The following is a 23,919-nucleotide window of genomic DNA, read 5'->3' as shown; positions in this document are numbered from 1 at the left end:
AGGGAGGGAGGGAGTAAACAGTCCAGAAAACTAGCAAGGGTTGTATACTAGTATCTGACAAAATAGACTTCAAACAAAGACTACTGAGAAAAGACAAAGAAAGTCACTTTGTTAATATTAAAGGAACAATCCATCAAGAGGACATTATAATTCTAAATATATGTCCTAAACACAGGTGTGTCCAATTTCATAAAGCAAATACTACTAGATATAAAGTCATAGATTAACCCCAACACAACAGCAGTAGGCGAGTTCAAATCCTCATTTTCATTGATTCATGTCAACTCAAGAAAAAAGAAACCAAGAAATGTCTGCACTGACATCATAGATCAAAAGGGAGTTCAGATCTACAGAATATTACATCCAAACACTACAAAATAGACATTTTTCTTAGCAGTTAATGGAAAACAGATCCTATTAGGACACAATACATCTTAATTAATACAGGGAAACAGAAATAATTCCTGGCATTCTATTTGATCATAACAGAATAAGACAACAAATCAACAAAAAGAGATATGCTAGATATAATATATACAAAACTCAAAAAGATTAAACAACATACTACTGAATAATGAATTAATCTGAAGAAATGAAGGAAATAAAAAACATTCCAAGAATCAAACAAAATGAAAACACAGCATACCAAAACTTATGGAATAAGAGTAGGGAACACACTTCAAAACACAGACATAGCGGGGCTGGAGAGATGAGTTCAATTCTCAGCAACTGCAAGTAGCTCACAACCATCTGTAATAGGATCCGATGCCCTCTTCTGGTGCTGCCCTCTTCTGGTGCGTCTGAAGATAGCTACAGTGTGCTCATATATATAAATAAACAATTTTTAAAAAGTAGAACATGGTGGTGCACACTTTTAATCTTTGATAAGCAGAGGCAAGTGAGTCAATGTTAGTTCAAGGCCCACTTGATGTTCATACTAAGTTGCCAGTCAGCTAAAGCTACACAATGAGACCTTGCCTCAAAATAAAGAGATACAACCATATGCAAGCACTTTCCAAATAGGACTACTGAGGAAATAAAGCCAGTAATCAGTAAATGGGCCTCAAAAATCAAAAGGTTCTATTCAACTAATGAGACTGTCAGTATAGTAAAGAAATAGCCTATGAGATTCTACTTCACCTTTGTCAGAACTGCCATTATTAAGAAACAAATGACAGCCAGGCAGTGGCGGCGCACGTCTTTGATCCCAGCACTTGGAGGCAGAGGCAGGCGGATTTCTGAGTTCGAGGCCAGCCTGGTCTACAGAGTGAGTTCCAGGACAGCCAGGGCTACACAGAGGAACCCTGTCTTGAAAAATGGGAAGGGGGAAGGGGGAAGAAGGGGGAAGGGGGAAGGAGGAAGACGGGGGAAGATGGAGGAAGGGGGGGGGAAGGGGGGGGAAGGGGGGGAGAAGAATTTGGTACCCAACACCCATTATTGAATTTGGTACCCAACACCCATTATTGGTTGGGCAGTTCACAACCATCCACCTGTAATTCTAGTTCCAGGGGATCCAACACCCTCCCGATCTCTGTGGGCACCCACACACATGTGGCATACATGCACAGACACATGAACATACACATAAATAAAAATAAACCAAGATTTTTAAAGACATTAAATTGGGAGAGGGAGAGTATTAAGGAGGAGGAAGGGTGTTAGAAAGGTGAGGATGTGGTAAATATATAGTAGGGTCAGTGAGATGGCTCAGTGAGTCAAAGAGCTTGCTGTTGAATTTGATTCTGGAACCCACAGGGTAGAAAGAACTAATTTCCATGGACTGTCCTCTGAACTAAACATGCGCACAGTGGCACCTGACCCATACACATCCATTCACCCCATATTCCACCTACACAAATAAATATAAAATGTTATCTTTCAAAAGTGAAACAATATTACATTATCCAGTATTCTACACTGAGGTATACACTCAAAAGAAAAACAAACTGAAACTTAAACATGAATGCTCACAGAAATATTATTCCTAAGTTGAAAGTAGAAACCCTCAGATGTCTATCAGACAAAAGATAACCTCACAATGTAATGTTATTCAGATATAAAAGTAATTGTTAAAGACTAAAAGTACCACCACTACCCACTCATATGTAAAAGCCATAGTTTTATTCTCAATATATTTGGAGATGGAAACTCTAAAGGAGCAATGAAAATTAAGTCAGCCCTATACCAAACAGAATTCAAGTCATCAGAAGAGATACCTGGTAAAGTGCACACATGTATCAACCTTGTTCTCTCTGCCATACAAAGAAAAGACTACATGCAATAAACAATGAGGAAATAGAGAAAGCCTCTAGCAGGAACTAACACTGCTGAACTATGATCTTAGAACTGTGTGGAAATAAATACCTGTCCTTGAAACCACCCTGTCAATGCTCTTAACCCAAGCTGCTTAAATCACACAAAGAAAGTGAAACACAACACAGCCTGGACAAACTTCTAACAACACTGTGCTTAACACAAGGAAGCCAGACATGGCACACAGAACATCCTATCATCATTATCCCACTTATATGTAACATCCAAAACAGGCAGATCCACAGACAAAAAGGATGCTAGTGGATGCCAGGAAATTAAAATGGCAATGACTATAAAATAAATAGAGAGTATCTTCTGGGAATGAGAAAAATACCTGCAAGTAGACAGTGGTAGTAGCTGTGCATAACTGTGAATATACCAAAAGCCACTAGATTATATAACTGAACATTATTCAGTTGGTAAATTCTACATTAATTTTCAAAGAATTGGGAGTAAATATGGAAAGAACCAATAAAAAATTTCAGGTAGTTACATATAGAATAATACTATCTACACAACATTCTCAAAAAGATAAAACTACAGCAATGAAAAACAGATCAGAAATTGCTAGAGGGTTATTTGAAAAAGAATGCCTCTGAGTACACAAATGGAGGCAGGAGGATAAAGTTCCAGGCCAAACTGAGTTACAAACACAAGACCCTTTGGGGGTAGGAGTGGGGGTACTAGGCAAGGGTTCTATCACTGAGCTATAGAACTATATATAGCCTCTATACTATTATATATCTTAACTCTGGTACACAAGAATTTATTTATGGGCTGGAGAGATGGCTCAGCATTTAAGAACACTGACTGCTCTTCCAGAGGTCCTGAGTTCAATTCCCAGCAACCACATGGTGGGTCACAACCATCTGAAATGAGATCTGATGCCCTCTTGTGGTGTGTCTAAAGACAGCTACGGCGTACTCATCATATATATAAAATAAATAAAATCTAAAATAAAAGAAAAAAGGAATTTACTTATATACAGTAAAAGTCCCAGAACTATATACAAAGAGTTATAGATTTTTCTGTATCTTAAAGTTAAATATTTCCTATTACCTATTTGTGCTACAAAAAAAAAAAAAAAAAAACCCTGACCAGTTTATATCTTTTACATCAACCACTGGTTATCTGTAAAGCATCTGCTGCTGAGCTATGTGGATTTTTCCAAATACATTTCATTATCTAACCTCTTACTATTGATCTTCCCTTAATTCTTGTGTTTATTTGAGGTAGGGTCATGAATCCCTAGTTTACCTCACACTATATATGTAGGGAACGAAACTTTTTGCTCTTGTATTATAAGTAAACATTTTAAAATACTATGATACATACAATCATGTATGAAATAATGTTGTGTAAGTGAGTTATATGTTAAGTGCTGAAGAAAGATAGTTTCCTTTTTAGTGACTGTGTGAAGCTAGTCAAGTGTTCTACTCAGTTACATTTCCAGCCCAGATTTCACATTTATTAACCTCTAAATTAAGCCATTCCACAATACAAACATCCTTTAAGACATTACGCTCTACACCTTAAATACGTAACAAAATAATTAAGATAAACATTAAACTAGGCCAGTCAGGTGACTCAGGAAGACCTGCATGATGGAAATAGAAAACCAACTCCTACAGGTTGTTCTCTGATCTCAATGCCCTTCCTCTCAAAAATAAACAAGCAAATACATAATAATAAAGTAGTAAAAGCAAGAAAATATCATGAGAACGAGAAGATAAAACAGAAAAACACTACAAAAGACAAATATATGCCTTTAATCCCAACATTCAGGGGGCAGAAGCAAATGGATTTCGGACTTTGAGGCCAGTCTGGTCTACAGAGCATGTTCCAGAACAGAGAAACCCTGTGTGGATGGATGGATGGATGGATGGATGGATGGATGGATGGATAACCTAACTAATGACCTGATTTCTGAAATCAAACAACATGGGTTTGACTCTGAGCTCTGCATTTTCTTCATGTAGGATCTTAGGTAAGTTCTTTGTTACTTTATGTTTCATGTAAGACAGGTATGAGTATAATAGTATACTTATAAGGTTTTTATGAGGCCTGAATAAATTTTTATCTGAACATTAAGGTGGAATAAGCAACAGAGAGTGGATATTATATACACCTAGAGTAAATGGGGAAAAAAATCAAAACAAAGACTACCCACTAACAATCTTGGCGGGTAGAGTAAAACCTCAAATGGCACTAAGTCTTCCTCTTCTTAAAAAATGACAACCTTGAACGTCCAACTGCTTAAACCAAAAGCTTTAGTCTTCTCATTCTCCATATTACTCTCTAGGGGAACTGTTGGATCCACAAGCCTCAACCTACCCAGTACATTTGGTTTTAACATTGTCTCTCTTTACTACTACTCTATGAATGGAGCAACCGTTACCTGTCACAATCTGGTGAATCACATGGATCTGTGCCAATAGCCCTGGATCCCATTCCCAATGCCCAGATTCTTGTCCTATTTTTCAAAACATCAGCTAGTTTGCTAAAACTCAAGCAGACTCTCCAACTAAAATACCTTTTAATGCTGACAACTTCACTCACGGTAAAGGTGAAAATCCTCAAAAGAGCCTACATACTTCCTCCCTCAAGTCTGAAGTCACCAAACACTTTTGCTCTAACATGGTCCTCAAAAGGTTTTAGATTTTGGGACTCTTCAGATTAGAAATTCAGAACTCAGTCACTAAAGTCTATGTAAATATTCCAAAGTCTAAACACTTCTGATCTCAAGCATTTCTGTATAGTTTTTACATGGTCTGTCTGCTGTTACATTTTTAAACTTAAATTTGGGTTAATATTTTTACATTAGAATATAGTTTAAGGCAGTGCTTTAGCCTATTTCACAAAATCAAAAAGCACATGATAGTTGGGTATGGAGGCACAGACCTATATAACCCAGCAATAAAGGGAATAAGACAGGGAAGACCACAAGCTCAATGCCAAGCACCCTGCCACATTATCCCTAGCCCTGCTTTTTAAAGTGTTATAAGAGAAGAAGAGTGAAGGAGTAAAGAGACAGCTCGGTGGCTAAGGGCATGTACCACTCCTGCAAAGAGTTCACTTTCCAGCACCCATATCAGGTGGCTCATAACCACCTATATACATCTCTGGCTCCAGGGGATTTCATTCCCTCTTTTGTCTTCATACGTATCTACATTCAAACACACACACATATAAACACACAATTAAAAATAGAAGTGTATCTTAAAATCAAATGGAGGTTGAAGAGATGGATCAATGGTTAAGAGCACGTGAGGCTCCTATTGAGGACCTTGGTTCAGTTCCCAGCAGCCAGTTCCTAGAGTTACAGGCTCACAAACCACCTGTAACTCTAGTTTCAGGAAATCCAATACCTTCTCTGGCCTCCTCAGGCATCACATGTGTGATACCATACATACATGCAGACAATACACTCATACACATAAAATAAATAGATCTTTAAAAAGTAAGTGTTATCATGAACATTGGATTTTATTGATCTGATATGATCTGATACCTGTTGCAATCATTTTCTTTAAATATCTGAAATGTTCCAGCTTAGACCAGCACGGGCACCCTTAAGGTGTGTTCCTTTGATGCTGCAAATTAGCTAGCAAAACAAGCAAAGATTTTTTTACCTTACAGTTTCAATTCCTTAATTAAAATTAAGATTATATTATTATTTGTATTTACTGGATTTTTTTAGTCTAAGTTGCTTATTCATTTCCTTGTTCATATGTTCTAACAGACTATTAATCCTTTTGCTTTCTGAAGTTTAAGAATTCATTTAATATACAGCAAAAAATGAGTACAGAATGTAGAAAGGTACAAAAATAATAGCACAGATCTACTTACAGAATTACAGGCAGTTATGAAGACTGTCCAGCTCAGTGGCAGTTTTTAAAGGTTGAATGAATGTTAGGGGCTATTATAACTGATTACTTAGACATGCAGATAAACAGTCAACAGTAAACTAAAATATTCCTGAAAGCTTAGATTTTTATCATGAAGATTAAGAGGATCTAATGAAGAATTTCTGACATATAACGTCAGTGTCAAAGATGAGACTGAACAAAATAGGCAAGAACCACAAAGAATCTTTAATGATGATGTACACAAGTGACAAAAACATTTTATAAAATTGAGGATCTGCAAACATCTTGCAAGATCTCATCATACTGATCACTAAAGATACCAAACTTTTTTTTTAAAAAAAAGATTATTTTATGTGCAAGAGTGTTTTTCCTGTATGTATGTATGTATGTATGTATGTATGTATGTATGTATGTATGTATGTTGCCCAAAGAAGTTAGAAGATACAGATGCTTGTGAGCTACCATGTGTATGCTGGAAATTGAACCTGGGTCCTCTAGAAGGGTAACAGGTGCTTTTAAGAGCTGATCATACCCTTCAGCCCTCAAGATAACAAATTTCTAAGGGTCTTACAGCACATAAGCTACAAGTCTCTCATAAATAAATAGTCCTGGTCTTGCCAAGTATGGTGGTACACGTCTTTAATCCCAGCATATAGGGGATAGAGGCAAGTGGATTTCTATTAATTTGAGGCCAACCTGGTCTACATAGTGAAATCCAGGTCAGCCAGAGCTACACAGTGAGAGCTTGTCTCAGCATCCTCCCCTCCAAATATCCCTCATCTGCCTGTCATGCTCACATCTAGTGATGTATTTCAACAAACATCTTCCAGAGTCAGGCAACAGCTCATGCCTTCTTCTCCACAGCAAGAAAACAGAAATCTTATAAACTCCCAACCAGCAATCCTAAGGACCCTTTCTAGTGGCTCCACTGTGTCATTGCTTTCTCCACCTTTAACCCCTAAGGATGCTTTAGTCATTGTTTACTATGGAAATGTCAGGACACTTACTCAGCACTGAGTACACTTAATGGATAGGACTAAGGTACATTACCAACTCAGTAAGTTGGGAGAAGTAATGAAAACAAGCAGTCATTGTACTTGAAAGTTGGTCTGGGATGTAGCTTAGGAAGTAGCACACCATATGCTTAGTATTTACCATGATATAGGCTCAATTCCCACAATGTCAAAATAAATAAATAAATAAATACATAATTTTTTTTAAGTAAAAAGTACCAGTTACTTGTGCCTGGTGTAACACACCTGGAATCCCAGCACGAAGCAGGCTGAGACAAGAAGAACAGTAGTTGGAGCCCAGCCTAGGGTAAATGGCAAGGTAAATGTCCAAAATCAAAGTTATTTAAAAAAAAAAAATTACAGCCTGGAGAGCTAAGAGTACCTGCTGCTGCTCTTACAGAAATATCTGATTAGCACCTACATGGTAGTTCACAGTCATCTATAACTCCAATTCCAGGGGATCCAATGTCCTCTTTTGACCCAACAGGCACTGGACATGAACAGAGTGAATATACATGCAGGCTGTGGTGGTTTGAATAAACATGGGGCCCATAGGCTCTTATATCTGAATGCTTGGTCATCTGTTAGTGGAATTATCTGAGAAGGAGATCTGGCCTTGATAAGGAGGTATCACTCACTGGAAGTGGGCTTTGAGGTTTCAAAAGCCTGCACGAAGCTGTGTGTGTGTGTGTGTGTGTGACTGTGAGACTGTGTGTCTGTCTGTCTGTGTGCACATGTGTGTGTGTGTGTATGACTGTGAGACTGTGTGTCTGTGTGCACATGTGTGTGTGTCTGTGTGTGTCTGTGTGTATCTGTGTGTATGTGTGTCTGTGTGTATCTGTGTGTGTGTGTGTCTGTGTGACTGTATGTCTGTGTGGGTGCACGCACATGTGTGTGTGTTTCTGTGTGTCTGTGTGACTGTGTCTGTGTATCTGCGTGTCTGCTACCTGTAGATCAGGACGTAGCTCTCAGCTTCCAGAGCCATGTCTGCTTCCTGCCACAATGATCACTGACTAACCCTCTAAACTGTAAGCATATCCCTTATTAAATGCTCTTTTTTAACAGTTGCCTTGGTCACAGTGTCCCCAACACCAATAAAACAGTCACTAAAACATAAGCAAAACACACCACAAAATAAATAAATCTTAAAAGAAAAATATTAACTCCTTAAAAAAAAAATCACAATGACTTGAATCTTTTCCTCAGAATTTTTTTCCATACAAACTCTGATATTCTTAGAGGCTGAAACAGTATTGCTTGTAAACTAACACTTATTAAAAGGCAACAACGTTTTCAATTTCCCTTCCTCTTAAATTTATACAAATTATGGCTTGCTTCAAAGTACAAACAGTACTTTTAACTGCATTTCCATTTTATTAACATCACTGCTGATCTTTCTAGTCAGCTACTCACCATTCCTTCCTTTATATGCACCCTTGTTCCTGTCTCCTCTCCCAGGTGGAGGTTCAGAATGCTAACAGTACTTACTTCTATATATGGGATGAGGTGGGCCTGCTGTCATCTTATACTACCCAATAGTAATAATTTCTTAAAAAATAAAAAACAGGGCTAGATATGGTGGTGCTTGCTATTAATCTCAGCACTTGGGAGGCAGAGGCAGACAGATCTCTTTAAGTTTGAGGCCAGCCTGATTTACATAACAAGTTTCAAGATAGCCAGAGCTACATAATAAGAGACATCGCCTCAAAATAAACACAAAAAACAAACAAACCCATAGGGTTGGTTTTTTGTTTTTTGTTTTTTTGCTTAAAACTTTTTCTTTCTTCAGTTTTTGTGACAGGGTCTCTATATACACCCCCAGTTGCCCTGGATCTCTCTGTAGACCAGGCTCGCATTAAACTCAGAGATCTGCCTGCCTCTGCCTCCTGAATGCTAAAATTAAAGGCATGTGCTGCCACCACCACCTAGCTCCATTGTAATTCTTAATGCTATTCCTGCTAGAATATCTTCACTACAACATATCAATTATGGTTTTATAGTAATTTCCTTTGGCCTTTAGTGGCAATTTTCCTTCATTTACAAAGATTACGGCCTTTGTACCCTGCTCAATTCTTTCCTCAATTTAATGTTACCTTGATTCTTTGAACATTCTTATTTTTGAGAAGGGTCTCCCTATGTAGTCTATGCTAGTTTTGGACATGTGATCCTCCTTCTTCAGCCTCCCTGGTTCTGGGATGACATGCTGGAAGACAAGTATGTGTCACAGCACCCAGCCTTTGGGCATACTTAAAACATGAGAGTATCTCAAAAAAACAAACAAACAAACAAACAAACAAAAACCCTTGAGAGTAACAAAGGCTACAGTACATACTGGTGGCACACTGACCAGGCACCTCCAAAATTTCTGCATGTACAGCAATGTTTTACACTCAGTGCAATAATTATGACACACATGCCCCCCCCATAGAGTTCATATCTAAATCTATATGCACTGTCAGTTATGGCTGCTTATCAAGGCACAGATACACAAGAGGTAGCTACAGACTGCTTAACTTATAGAATGAAAGTTATAGAGTTAATGTAGGCAGTTCTCATCTCAGGTTTTTTATTGGTCAGAGGAATTGGTTCTATGTGGCAAGGACTACTTGGGTCCATCTAGAATTCAACTAGATGTTTAAAAATTTCACAGAGAAAGACATGAATTGAGAATTGTAATTCGGGGCTGGAGAGATGGCTCAGGAGTTAAGAACACTGACTGCTCTTCCAGAGGTCCAGAATTCAATTCCTAGCAACCACAGGATGGCTCATAACCATCTATAATGAGAACCATAATTCTATCTTGGTACTTGTGGAGTGCTGCAACTGAGGAAGGCACAGAATTGCATTTGCTGTTTGTAAGGTATTATACTTGCTTATCTTCCCAGCCTATAGTACCTATATATGGTATTCATTATGATATTCATAACCAAGATCAAAATAAATAATCTACTATAGAAATCTCCTTAGGATAGGCTTAAATAAGATGATCTTTATAAGAATATACAAAACAAAAACAAACAAAAGTCATAGTAGTTCACAGACCCTTGTCTCCCTTTACACTGAAAAGCAAATATCTTAATCCCTTAAACACAACTAACCTTTTTTGGCACCTGTTTTTATATGAGAGCAAATATGTGGTTAAATACCTGCCTACATTTCAAGATGTTATCACAACTCTTCCTTCAGAATTATTGCTGATGACAAGATAGAAGCTACCAATGCACCTGCTAATTCCAGGGTACAGTCTACAACAGCTCAACAAAAATACTTGAGCTTATTCCGAAAAATGAAAACCTTTTAAAAGGTTTTAAATTATTAACTATGGAATGAAATTAATAACTGAGAAAGATAAAACTGTAACTCTCCCTGCATATTACATACTTCTAGAAAGTAATATGTCCTCTCTACAAACTATGGTGATTTCATTCATGCCACTTGCCTTAGGGCAAAATTCAAGGGTTTCTGAGCTTGGTTCCAATCTGTTTGTTTCTATGTAAGTCATTATTAGAAAACAAAAAGGTCACCTAATTTATGTTTTCTAAGAAGACTGTCATAATAGGCTCTAAAGCAAATCAAATTATTGATTGATGTGCTATCAGATGAAAAGCTTTGTCTTCCAATCCAGGATTTTTTTCCCAGTAACTCACAGTACTCCTGTTTTTTGTTTGGTCTATTTTTAAGGCATGGTATATATAACATGTAGCAGACTAGCCTTGAAATCTCAACCCTGTCTTATTCTACCCAGTCATAGATATTAGCTCTATGGCACCAAGTTTGGTTCCAAAGTACTTTCATTGAGAGTAGAGCAAGATAAACTACTGTTAAAACCTCTTACAGATTTCTAGCCAGGTTTTTCATTGCCCTGATTTTTAAAAGACATTGGTACCTTAGCTCTAAATAGAGTGGAAGCTAAAGAGATGGCTCAGCAGTCAAGAGTACTTGCTGTTCTCAGAGAGGACTCTGGTTCAGGTTTAGCACCCATTTGGTGGCTCACAACCATCCAAAACTCTGGTTCTAGAGGATCTGAAACCCTCCTTTTACCTCTCTATGCACCAGGATGTGGTATATATACACACTTACAAGCAAAACACATGGGCGCACACACACAATTTTAAAAAATGACTGTGGAAAAACTAGAGGAAAGACAAATAGTATTGTTTTAGTGGATTAATTTACTTTAGAGGGAAAAGCTGAAATAGGTTTAATATTTGAAGTCAGAACAATTTCAAATAGCACTTAATTGAAAATATTTGAAATATGAGTAGTCTGTAAGATCTGATTTAGTCTTTATATGCAATGAATTTACAGCACATGTAAATAGCTTTGGGGGTTTCTCAGGTAATTTTATTATGGTTATAAATGTTTTAATTAATCCCACTTCTGGTACAAAGTCAAAATTTAGTGTTTAGGAATTCAGGCACTGAAGTCAAGTTAGTCAGAACTTGTCTGGATTTAAATAAGATACCCACCACTCATTAACTGAGACTTAATAATAAACAGCATAGATAAATCTCTAGGCTTCAATGAAACTTACAGTTTAATGTCATCTGAATTTCTGCTTAAGGACTGAGACACTGATTTCTATCCATTCAAAAACTGTTTACGGAACAAGAACTTATTGAACACTCACTATACGTCAGACTTATTTTCAAGTAAAACAACAATGCTAAACACAGCGAACAGAAATCCTTATATCAAAAAGGTTGATATCATATACAATCATACAGTTATAAATACATTTAAAAGAAACTGTGAGGCTGGAGTATAACTGCTAGAATGTGAATATGCCAAGCCCTAAATTCAATTTCCACCATCAAAACAAAATTAAGAAAACAAATCTATAAAAATTCTAAATGCAAATTATATTTAGGAGAGTTTGACTTAATACAAAGGGCCTCTGTACTACCTAAAACTACAATCTATTAAGAATTTAATGACTCTTAACTGACCACTGGGAGTTCATGCCTTTAAACCCAACACTCGGGAGACAAGGACAGGTGGATCTCTTGAGTTTTGAGCCCAGTCTTGTCTACATGGCTAAATTCCATACCTGTCAGCGTTCTATAGTGAGACTCTGTAATAAATACATAGATGGATGGATAGATGAACAGATGGATGATGGATGGGTTGAGAGAGACAGAACGACAGATAGATAGAAATGGCTTTTTAAAGGCAACCGTTTCTTATTCCATATCATGTTGGAAAACTCAGTATCAAAATTATCTATCCTAAATAAATACACTAAATCAATACAGATCCAATAGTCTACTAAAATCCCAGTGGGCTACTTTGGTGACAAATATGATTGCAAAATATATATGTAATACATATTATTTTGGGGCAAACTTTATAACGTAGCAATGCTGCACATTTAAGATTCTAGTTTATATAAAGATCTGAAATAGAAAAACAAAAAGATTAACCAGCTATTTTCTCAAAAAAAAAAAAAAGGAAACAAAAACAAAAAACAAACTTGGGGGTGGGAAACTTCTATTTAAAAAAGCCCAAAAGGCATATGAAACTATCATTGGCCATGGGAAAGTTAAAACTTTAGCTCAAAAAACTTTTCACAATCCTTAGTATGTTCAAATTAGGAAGAGTACCAAGTGAGAATGTAAGGTAGTAACACAACCTACTCAGAGAACTGAGGTGGAAATTTCTGGTTTCTACAAAGAACTATTAAGTTTCACATAAAAACAGGCATCACCTCTTTCTTTCCTCTGACCCAGCAATTTCACTTCTAGGTATTTACCCAAGGTTAAGATTACAAAGACATGCACAGAAATATTTAAAGCAGTCTTATTTACAACAGCATCCAACAACCCAATGATTTGGCAACATTGGAATGGGTAAACTGACATAACTATACAACAAAGCACTAGTCAACCACTGAAATGGAACTAAGTAAGACGGGGTGGCTCTTGTTTATAACCCTAGTACTCTGTAGGTGAAAGCACAAAACAAAACTCCACAACAGCTGAACCTGTACAAAATAAAATTAGTCATTTCCAGCTTGTTGGGGTATACAGGAGGAAGAATGACTATCCTAAGATGTCTATGGCAATAGCTGCCCGACTGAATCACTGAACTGGATACTTCAAATAGAACAATTATATGTCATCTAAATTATAGTTCAAATCACTGAAGAAAAGTGAATGAACTACTAACAAACTCAACATATATATGCAAACATTATGTTTAGCCTTTAATCTCAGCACTTGGGAGGCAGAAGCAGGCAGATCTAGCAGACCTGGTCTGTAAAGCAGTTTCTAGGACAACCAGGGCTGCACTAAGAAACTGAACAACACCGCTATATTTAAATAAAAGAGGCCTTACACATACCAAAAACTACATGTTGTTTCATTTACTTTATAGAAAAACAAAAACCAATGCAGGTTAGACTAATTGTTATTGACAAAAGTCAATCACTGTGAGAGCAGAGGCTGGGTTGGAAAATGACACTAGGCAGCTTCTAAGAGGCTGGAAAACAGACTGTATCTTGTCTAGTGTATATAGTCTGTTTCACAAAGTGAGTTTCAGGCTAACCAGAGCTACACAATAAAAATCCATCTCAGATAGACAGACAGACAGACAGACGGGTTTTTAAAATCTTACAAAGTTTAATCTTTTTAAAGCATGTTTAAGTGCAATAAATAGTGAAAAAATGAAAATCAAGGTCTCCTTTTTATTTTGTAATCTAAAAGCCTATCTAGAAGACTATTCTTCTACTCGGTACCTTTTCTCTCCTCTTCCTCCTCTCCTCCCTGTTTACTCAACTCCTTCTGCTCGTTTAACTGGCAAATTACAATTTTTCTGAAATTGTTTTTCTAAACCTACCCCCATAATATACACACACAGAGAATGTCTTGTTATGTCCCATTTCTCTTATTACAGTCTGTGTAGTATGGGCAGTTTTCTCTGTCCCCTCAGTCACCATTACTATATCCCTGTAAACAGATGCTCATAAAATATTTGGCTCAATGACTAAATTAAAACACAATCCAACCAAATCGTCTTCTAAACCAGTGACCCCAAGGTAAACAAACGATGCTCTTCCTTATTTAAGCACTCAGTAATGAATCAGAGTGCCTTTAGTTGATAGAAACATTTGGGTGAGTACCCATGAGTCACTGAGTTGGTACTTCCTTGTCAAGCCGGGTCTCTAAATACAGTACTGACCTCTGTGTCATTACTCTTCTTTCTGCTGATTCTTTCTTAACTGGGAGCATTTGTTATTAATTCCTGTTGTATATTTTTACTGTGAGCTTCTCCTGTGGTTTCCAGACATCAGATATAAGAGAGTTAAATAATAGTGTTCAAGTTAGAGGGAGAAAAACAAACTTCCCCAAAGAAGGCACCCAACTTACTAGAACACACTAAATAAAAAGCAAAACCATCTAGTAAAATCAACTTCTGCTACATTAATTAAGTAAAAGCCACTACCCTAATTAAGTAAATATCAGGTAAACATATGGCTAAGCTTTCAGACACAGTCTAAAGAATTTGTTGCTTTGTTTTGTGGAGACAGGGTCTGGCTTTGTAACCCCTGAACTCATGCTCTTCCTACCTTGGCCTCCCTTAGAACTGAGACTACAGGCATGGCAGGGCATGGTAGCCTAAAGGGACTACACAATGACTACCTTACTTTCTTGAAACTTATGTCTCAAAAAAAAAAAAAAAAAAAACAACCTGGGTGGTCACGTTCCAACAAGCATGTTTCAGGCTTCCCACAGTAGCACCAAGGGACCCAGCTTTCAGAATCTACCCCCTACTAAAAACCTGGAGGGACAGTGTCCAGGAGACTTAATTGTTTCTTTAATTTTTTTTCCCTCTCATGATTTTTTCTAAAGATAGGATCTTACTATGTAACTCTAGTTGGTCTCGGGGATTAGTAGTCACAGGGAATAGAAACAGGCTTTTCAACATGTTCTTCAGTTTTGGGTTTTGAACTGAAAACATTACTACAATTCTTACAGCATCAGTGTCAAGCATGTACAAATGAATAACAACTTTATCAAATTCATTATTACTAATCTAAGACAGAAACAATCATTTTCTTCTAGTAAATTTGGAAAAAGAATTGGAAAGTGGGGTGCTTTAGAAGTCACAAAAACCCATCTGCTTCTGCTTCCTGAGCTCTGGGATTACAGAGCACATGGGTGGGGTTTGGGGAGGGTTTTGCCACATCCCCGAACTCCATCTTTCCAATAAAGCTTTAAGTCTACTTTACAATGAATTCATATACCACAGAGTTTTTAGGTATCATAGTAGCTACAGAAAATACCCACTTTTAAGCCGGCACAGTACAAGAGGAATACAAATGTGTCTTCCACTTGAACTATGTAGCAAAACGCTGTCATCAAGAAACAAACATATAAACATGTGTAAATTAAAAACTTGGATATATCACGAGATGCATGGTTTTTAAAGTTCAGTAACCCTTAAAGATACTAACCAACTCTCTGAAGAAAATGAACATAAATCGAGAAATATTACTTAAGTTGCCCTTAGGTTTTTTGGCTTGGTCTTACCAAAATACTAACTACCATCTCACCAACCAAATGCCTAGATATATCCTTTTTGCTCTTTTTACACTCTGGCTTTTGGCTCACATGTACTGTAGGGATCTCATTTTGTGTCACTGATGGTTCACAAGTAGCTATACTCTTTTGGAGTCAAAGTCTGAGAATGAACTTCAGTTAAACTGTAACTTAAACTCTGAAGTGTAGGGTTTAATAAATAAAATTGATTAATCACATTACTATGGAAGGGGAAATTTTAATCCAATATTCTATGTTTGGAAATGTCAAACCTGTAAGTTGCAAAGGCATTGAAAATTCCCATAATGGGCTGGAAAGATAGCTCAATGGCTAAGAGCACTGGCTGCTCTTCCAAAGGTCCTGAATTCAATTCCCAGCAACCACATGGTGGCTCACGACCATCTGTGATGAGATCTGATGCCCTCTTCTGGTGTGTCAAGGACAGTGTGCTCATATACGTTAAATAAATAAATCTTTAAAAAAATAAAAAAAATGAAAATTCCCATAAAACACTTAAAAATGTAAGACATAGTCACTGAATGAACTTTGTCAATATATTATTCCAAACAAATGGACTTTGAAGAAAATTAAAACTGGCTAGGTATATAGGTTCGGTGTAGAGTACCCACTGGAAAAGTGCTCTGACAAACAGCTCCACGTGCAATGACAGAAGCTAGAATACAACTTGGAGATGAGGTGCCTAGGGTATGCTCCCTCTCAAGACTCTTCTCTGTTCCTTTCTAGTTCATAGTGGCTGCCAGCAAACCTTGGCATCCTGGGGACTGTGCAGTCTAAGTCCACTTCAGTCTATCTGTCTTCCCTTTCTATCCAAATTCCTGTCTTTTTAAAAAGACATCAATAGTAATTTTAGTATTAGAGTCAGTCCTAATCAAGCATATCCTCATCTTAACTGAATTAGAATTACAGATAAGAAATCTAAATTGGTCACACACCTTAGTGCTAGGGCAGGACAACAGCTTCTAAGAAGCTACAATCCCAGCAAAGTATACTCCAAATCCATCAAGAGAACTGGAGTCACATTTAAATTTATCTATAGATTTTTGTCTACTATACCCATTTCTTTCTTAAGAAATAACACCTATTTTGTCTTAAAAACTAATTTTGTGACCATTCCCAAAGTTGTTGAACATCCTCCAGCCTCAGCTTCCTTCAAAGGCTTCTTCTGCTGGAATCTATAAACATATGGCATTAACACATATAAACACACACACATACACACACCCTCTTTCTCTAAATAAAATAATTAACACTTTAAACTTAAGTCAGTTTTTTAATGATGTAAACCTAAAAAATAAAAATTTACTTTAAATACACAGTGTGGAGCTAGAGAGCCAGCTCAGTGATTAAGAGAGCTGGGAGCTCTTCTGCATGACCTGAGTTCAATTCCCAGAACCCACATAAGAAGCTCACATCCAACTGTAACAGTTCCAGGGGATCAGATACCTTCTTCTGGCCTCTTCAGGTAACAGACACACAAATAGTGCACAGATATACACTCAGGCACAATAACTACACATACAAATGACAAAATGAATCAATTACTATACAGTATCAATGTGGTAATAGAAGCCTGCTTTTTGGACCAGTCAGATAGTTAGCAGGTAAAGTCATTTGCGGAGCAGCCTGGTACCCTGAGTTCAATCTCTACAACCCATGTAAAAGTTGAAAGAGAACCAATTCCACCATGTTGTCCTCTGATCTCCACACAAATACCCTGACAAGCATGGCTTCCCATTATGAAATAAGTTTTTTACGTTTTAAATTAATTTCTACTTTATGTATATGGTTGTTTTGCCTGCACGTGTATCTGTGTGCCACATTCATTACCTTTAAGAAAAACAAACAAGCAAACAAACAAACAATCACCAGATATAGTGGTATAAGTCTATGACCAAAGCACTAGCAAAGTTAAGGCAGTAGGATCATGAGTTCCAGGCTAGCTTGGGCTATACAGCAAAATCTTGCCTCAAAAATACAAGTAAAAGCAATTAGTTTCAAACAACAATCAAAGGAAGTTAATTAAAAAGAGTGCTTCAAAAAGAATTTGGTTCTATTTTACTTAAATCTGAGATGTTAAATTAATTTTAGATAATTCTAATATTAAAGAAAACATTAGCCAGGGGGCTGAAGAGATGGGTCAGCAGTTAAGAGCATGTTTTTTTCTTCCAAAGGACCGGGGTTCAATTCCCAGCACCCATATGAATCTGGCACCCTCACAGACATACATGCAGCAATACACCAATGCACATTACACACACACGTACACACACACAGTAAGTGGGATCCACTCTTGTTGTAGGAAGCAGGAGAGACAGGAGGATTAAGTTAAGGTAAGCCTGGGCTACACAGTGAGTTCCAGACCAGCCTAAGTTACATAGTGAGACTGTTTTAAAAACCAAAAAGAAGAGTATAAAACATACTGTTTCAACAGATACAAGGCAAGTATTTATGCTAAGCTAAAAGCTGATGTTACAGTAAGATACATTACTAAATGTTTTCTAACCACGTTTTAAAATGGTTTTCTTTTTCGTTATTATTATCTTTTTTTGGGGTGGGCTGTGTGAGCTTATGGTGCCCCACGTGCATGTAGGATCTAACTATGCATCAGACCTCTGGAATTTCAGTCACAGACACTTGTGAGCTACTAGGTGGGTAATTCTCTTCAACAAAATAGATGAAATGTGAGACAAAGGAAATAAAAACAAGACAAAAATCATTAGAAGCTGTCAATCACTACTATCTAGCCTTTCTAACTTGCTCCTCACAATCCACTAAGCAAAGGATCTGGACTGTCGAACTCTGCTGCATACCTCATCCAATGCTCGAGTCCACCTTCAAGGCCTCACTGTGAGCTGAACACGTGCACTGAGGGGTCCTTACTAAACCCCAGCATTCCAGAGGGTAAGACAGGAAGACTGCTAGAAGCTCAAAAACTGTGGTGCTGCACACACGAGACAAGGTCTCACTATATATGTGTAGCACAACAGAACAGTATTTCCCCTGGCACTTTGTAGCTACCTAATTAAAACATCAGAGAAACTGGGAGCTGAAGAGAGAGCTCGGTGGTTGAGAACACTGGCTGCTCTTTCAAAGAACCTGGGTTTGAGACCAAGTATGGTCTTGGCACTCTCTTCTCCTTTCCATGGGCACTGTACACACATGATGCAGACATATATGCAGGTAAAACACCTATATTCATACAATAAAAGTATATAATTTTTTTCTCATCAGAGAAACTAAGTTACAACAAAATTTTTAATCATTTAAGAACAGTTTAGCAGAAAAACATCATCATAATTTCCCATAAACTATTTAAATAGTCAGAGTTCTGGTTTCATAAAATAAAAATAAAAAAAAATCTTAAAATTTTAAAGCATGAGCCAGGGGCTGGAGAGATGGCTCAGCGGTTAAGAGCACTGACTGCTCTTCCAGAGGTCCTGAGTTCAAATCCCAGCAACCACATGGTGGCTCACAACCATCCGTAATGAGATTGGATGCCCTCTTCTGGTGTGTCTGAAGACAGCTACAGTGTACTCATAAATAAAATAAATAAATAAATCTTTAAAGCATGAGCCAGGCCTAGTAGTACCATCTTTAATCCTTATATTAGGGAGGTAGGCAGAAGTTGGTAAACTCAACAAGTTAAAGCATAGTTACCATATGAGCCATCGATTACACCTATGTGCATACTCATGAAAACTAAAAATGCATATTCACAGAAAAACTTGTACACAAATTCTCATAGTACTAGAACAGTAACAGCCAAAAACAAAAACAAAAAACATGCTAAATGACCACACAAAATGTAGATTGTCCTTATAAGGTAGCATTATTGTTTGGCCATAAAAGGAATACAACTGTGGATGCATGTTACAACCCAGATAAAACTTAAAAGCTCTAGGGTATATAAAAGAAGTCAGATATAAAGGCCATAGAAAACATGACTTCAACTGTATGACTTGCAAACCCACAGAAACAGAGAGCAGATTAGAAGCTTCCAAAAGGGAAGCCAAAGAAGAGCTGGGATGACTGCCTACAAGCATGGAGTTTCTTTATGGAAATGAAAATATTTTGGAATTAATGGTGGTATGTACACAACTTTGTGAATAGTTAGAAAACAGAAACTGTACATTTTGAGAAAGGTGAATTTTGCCATAAGCACACATCAATAAGCCTGACTTTCTAGAGCTAGAGGCAGGATTAGGACTTTGAGGCTACAGACTTTGAGACTAGCCTGGACTACATGAGATCCTGTCTCAATAAATAAATAAATAGTGAACTTATTGCATGGGATTTCTATTTCAGTTTAAAATCTCAGGACATGAACTTGGGGTACCTTCCTATGTCAACACATGAAAATGAGCTAAGGGTTTATAATGGAATTATGCCCAAAGCAATGTGCAAGTACATGGAACAGGAAAAAGGGGGCGGGGCCTGTGGGAGGGTATTTGCAGACAAGTTATAAGATGTATAGGAGTGATAAGTTTAACTTGAAAGTAAATAATAGATAAATAAAAAGGTGGGTGTGGTGGCACACAACTGCAATCACAGCACTTGGAAAATTGAAGCAAAGAGAATCAGATATTTAAGACTAGCCTTGGTAACGTAGTGAGTCTGAAACTAGCCTAGGTTATATGAAAACCTGTCTCATAACAAAAATAACAGCTTTAGGGCTAGGTGTGGCCAGTCACAACTTTAATTCCAGCACACCAGGATCAAGGCAGGTGAGTCTCTGAGTTTGAGAGCAACCTGAATTCCAGGACAGTAAGACCTACCTAGTGAAACCCTGACTCAAGAAATAAAACACAAATCAAAATGAAAAAGGCAGGTATTCTTTATACCAGACTGTCCTCAATCTGGGAGATCCATCTGACTGCCTCTGCTTCCCAAGTGCTAATATTACGGGCAAGCACAGCACCGCCAGCTAAATTTCACTAAAAGCTCCTGAAATTCAGAGCAGCCCCCCTTCAATTTTTGTGCACAATGTCTGTTTTTTTTTTTTAAAGGCAGTTTTCTCAGTACATACTTAAGTGAATTAATCACTTACCTTTGCCCTTCATTCCTAGTAACAGCACAAAACTCTAGGTGCTAAGGGACTAGACCGGCACTCACTCAGAAGTGCCCATAGACACGAAATAATCAATTCTCACTATTCAAAAATTCAAGGCTATCCTGTTTAACTCATTATATCAAATATTTCTAGAATTGTTGTAGCTATAAACACATTTGACAGAATCAGAGTCACTTGAAATACTTTTCCATGAATCAAAGAATTTATCCTCGTTCTTTTTTAGCCAAACTAGAACTAGCTAAAATCACACCTTCTCCCATTCTAGGAAGAGCTTGAGAATACAGTAAGATTAAGTGCAGCCAACCAACAGGCAGTATCACAGCAGACAGAGTGAAGGGATTGCCTGGAACCTGGGTGAACTCCCTCAGTGACGGCCAAAGTAAACAAGCATCCACTTCCAAATTCACTGTCTGAACTCAGTATACGGTCTGTTCTAATCCAAAGTGCTCAAAATGGTTTGGGTTTGGAGCAGCTGGGATTTCAGGTTTTTAGATTATGGACGCTCAGTCAGTAAAATCCTTGCAAACATTCCAAAATTTCAAAAACACAGAAATCTCAAACACTTTTTGACCTCAAGCACTTTGAGGAGATACTCAATCTATACTGACTCAACTAAACTTATCTTCACACACCACTGGCCCCTTACTCCCTCCTTGCCAAAACAGTAAAAAGGAAAATTAAATCCTGGACATGACTGAAACTTCATTTTTAACCCAAAGACTGCTATAAATTAAGTTTCACTTAGAAACCGAACACCCCTAGAATATTAAGATAATCAACCAAGAGAATCAGAAGATTACCTACATAGAACCAATCCCAGTAAAATAAAAACTATTGCCTCTGAGAGCAAACAGAGCATAGTTCCTTTTAAACTAGTCTGCCAGTCCTTCATAACACAAATCTCATAGTACCACTTAAAATACTCCCCTTAGAGAGCAAAATTACATATAACAAAAGAGAAAATATAATGCCCAAGTGACTTTAGCTGAGCAATTATCGATAAGTATTAGTACTTAAAATACCATCTGTAGTTGGGATTCTAAAAGCTCCCGACCACCACCTAAAAATGGAAATCTCGAGTTCCAAATATACTCTCAGAAAAATCAATCACCAACTCAAAAATATTCTCCAAAGAATTCATCTGACTTTGAGAGTCAACTGGGGTGTTTACAAGAGGATTTTATTAGGCACAAAACAAAACATCTTGTCTAGAAGCAGTTATCAACCACTAATACAATTAATGAAAAGAAAGGGGAGGCCACAGAACACAAGGATTTTAAAGCAAACAGCATTGAAATAATTTAAACAAAAGCTATATCCACACGAGAAATTTACAGGGTTTCATTTCTCAATTCCACAGTATTTTAAACACGAAAATGCCTCCCAGGACACAATCAATCACTAAAAGTAAAACACTACAAAAAACTAAAAACCCTTCTAAATAGTTTCAGTCTTTTGTATTAACTAAGAATCCAGAAAAAACGCCTCAATTTGATGTTTCCAAAACCTGCCATGTACACTTTTACTTGACGATGACAAATAACATAATTCCTAAGTGCTTAAGCCCATGTCACATTGTAGCAAATGTGTGACAGGTCATGAAAAACAAAACAAGCAGAAGAGAGCAAAGACAGCTAGAGCCAAAAAGCCTGCTTCCTGGAGGGCAGGGCAGGGACTGGACTGGCAAGAGGGAAATTTTAACCTGTATTCAAAAGGTACATCACCCCTTCCAAAAAATTGCTCAGATCTTTATTATTTACTCAAGTATACATTTAAAAATATATACTTTTAACCTTTGGACAACCAAAGTGGTATCGAATATCTTACCGCATTGTTGCCCGCATTGATTACATTTGGTATTACAGTGTAAGTCTTTAATAAATTCGCAATACACATTTTCATAATGAAATACTGCAAAAATGGCAGTGCTCATTTTCGCTAAGTAAAGGTTACCTTATTTTTCACTTGTTTAAAGTTTTAGTTTTGCTTTTTCATCTATTACAAAAAACATCCCTTATGGGACATTGTAAAGGGCAGATCCTCCTGTCAAGCCAGAAGGCTCAAACACAAAGACTGAGCTAACCAAGTGCTGTAATTCTTCCAAACTGAGGCTCTCCACACCCCCTCCACCCTCCCCCCCCAACAGATATGTCTATTAAATCAGTGTCTGTTCTCCCCCTCGCACAACAAAGAGAACTTCTCACCGCATGAAATTGCCGCTGAATGGACACCAGAAAGCAGGATTTGCATAATTCCTTCCAACGAAAACCCCGTCGGGAAAGAGGGGACCCGGGGCCCAAGCGGACCGACAGATTCTCCCAGGTCCGTCTGAGGAAGACCTGATTCCCTAGAACGCGCCCCATCGACATGGGGGGCTGGAATTCCGGGCCTCCCCGAGGACTGGGCGTGGGGGACAGGACGACGAGAGGGCATTTCCCCACACATCAGCCGCACCGAAGCCGAGACGGGGAAATAACAATGCTGGGGACATTAGAGTCAGACACAAGGATGGACAGAGGCGTGGGGGCGGCGGGTGGAGCAGACACCACACGGGCCACTTACTTTTTGGAGGGGGGTTAAATATGTGAGTTAAGCCCTTATGGTCCCGCCGGCCGCCGCACAGAGGGAAACGGGACCTTGGGAGAGAAAACAGACAAAACACAGTGTGAGAGGTGCAGCTCGCCGCCCGGCCCCTCCCGGGCGCCCTCCGTCCACGCTCCCGCCGCCCGGGGAAGCGCGCCGGGTCGCCGGCCGCCGGGGCTCAGCGGAGGGGAGGAGGGTGACCCCCGCCCGGCTTCCCACCCCCCGCCTCCCCGCCGCGCGCAAGCCAAACACAAATCCGCACACACCGACCCGTGCGTCGAGGACTAACTCCCCAGCCGCCGCTGCCAGCAGAGGAAGTGCAGCCGCTGCCCCCCGCGGCCATGACACCCCACTTGGCTCGCTCAGGCGGACGCGGGGCCTGTGACAGCTCCGGCTCCCTCCGCCCCCATCTCCACCTCACGCCTCGCACACGCCCGAGCGCCGCCGCGCGTGCCCGCGGGGCACGGGGGCGCGCCGCCGGCGTGGGGGGAGGGGCGCGGGCCGAGGGC

General features: G+C 38.5%; 1 protein-coding gene across 2 annotated transcripts in view; it reads right to left on the bottom strand.

The window, feature by feature from the left end:
• Lcor (ligand dependent nuclear receptor corepressor) overlaps window positions 1-23,919 on the bottom strand; it is a 99,862-nt gene that overhangs the window by 75,320 nt on the left and 623 nt on the right. For both annotated transcript variants that reach the window (XM_028773828.1, XM_028773819.1), the window contains exon 2: window positions 23,390-23,463. The gene's annotated coding sequence lies outside the window, so the exon portion shown is untranslated. The remainder of the gene's footprint in view (window positions 1-23,389; window positions 23,464-23,919) is intronic.

This window comes from Grammomys surdaster, unplaced genomic scaffold (genome assembly GCF_004785775.1).
Source record: "Grammomys surdaster isolate TR1022 unplaced genomic scaffold, NIH_TR_1.0 66, whole genome shotgun sequence".
In the NCBI taxonomy this organism is placed as follows: domain Eukaryota; kingdom Metazoa; phylum Chordata; class Mammalia; order Rodentia; family Muridae; genus Grammomys; species Grammomys surdaster.
This window is presented reverse-complemented; position numbering and strand designations above follow the sequence as displayed.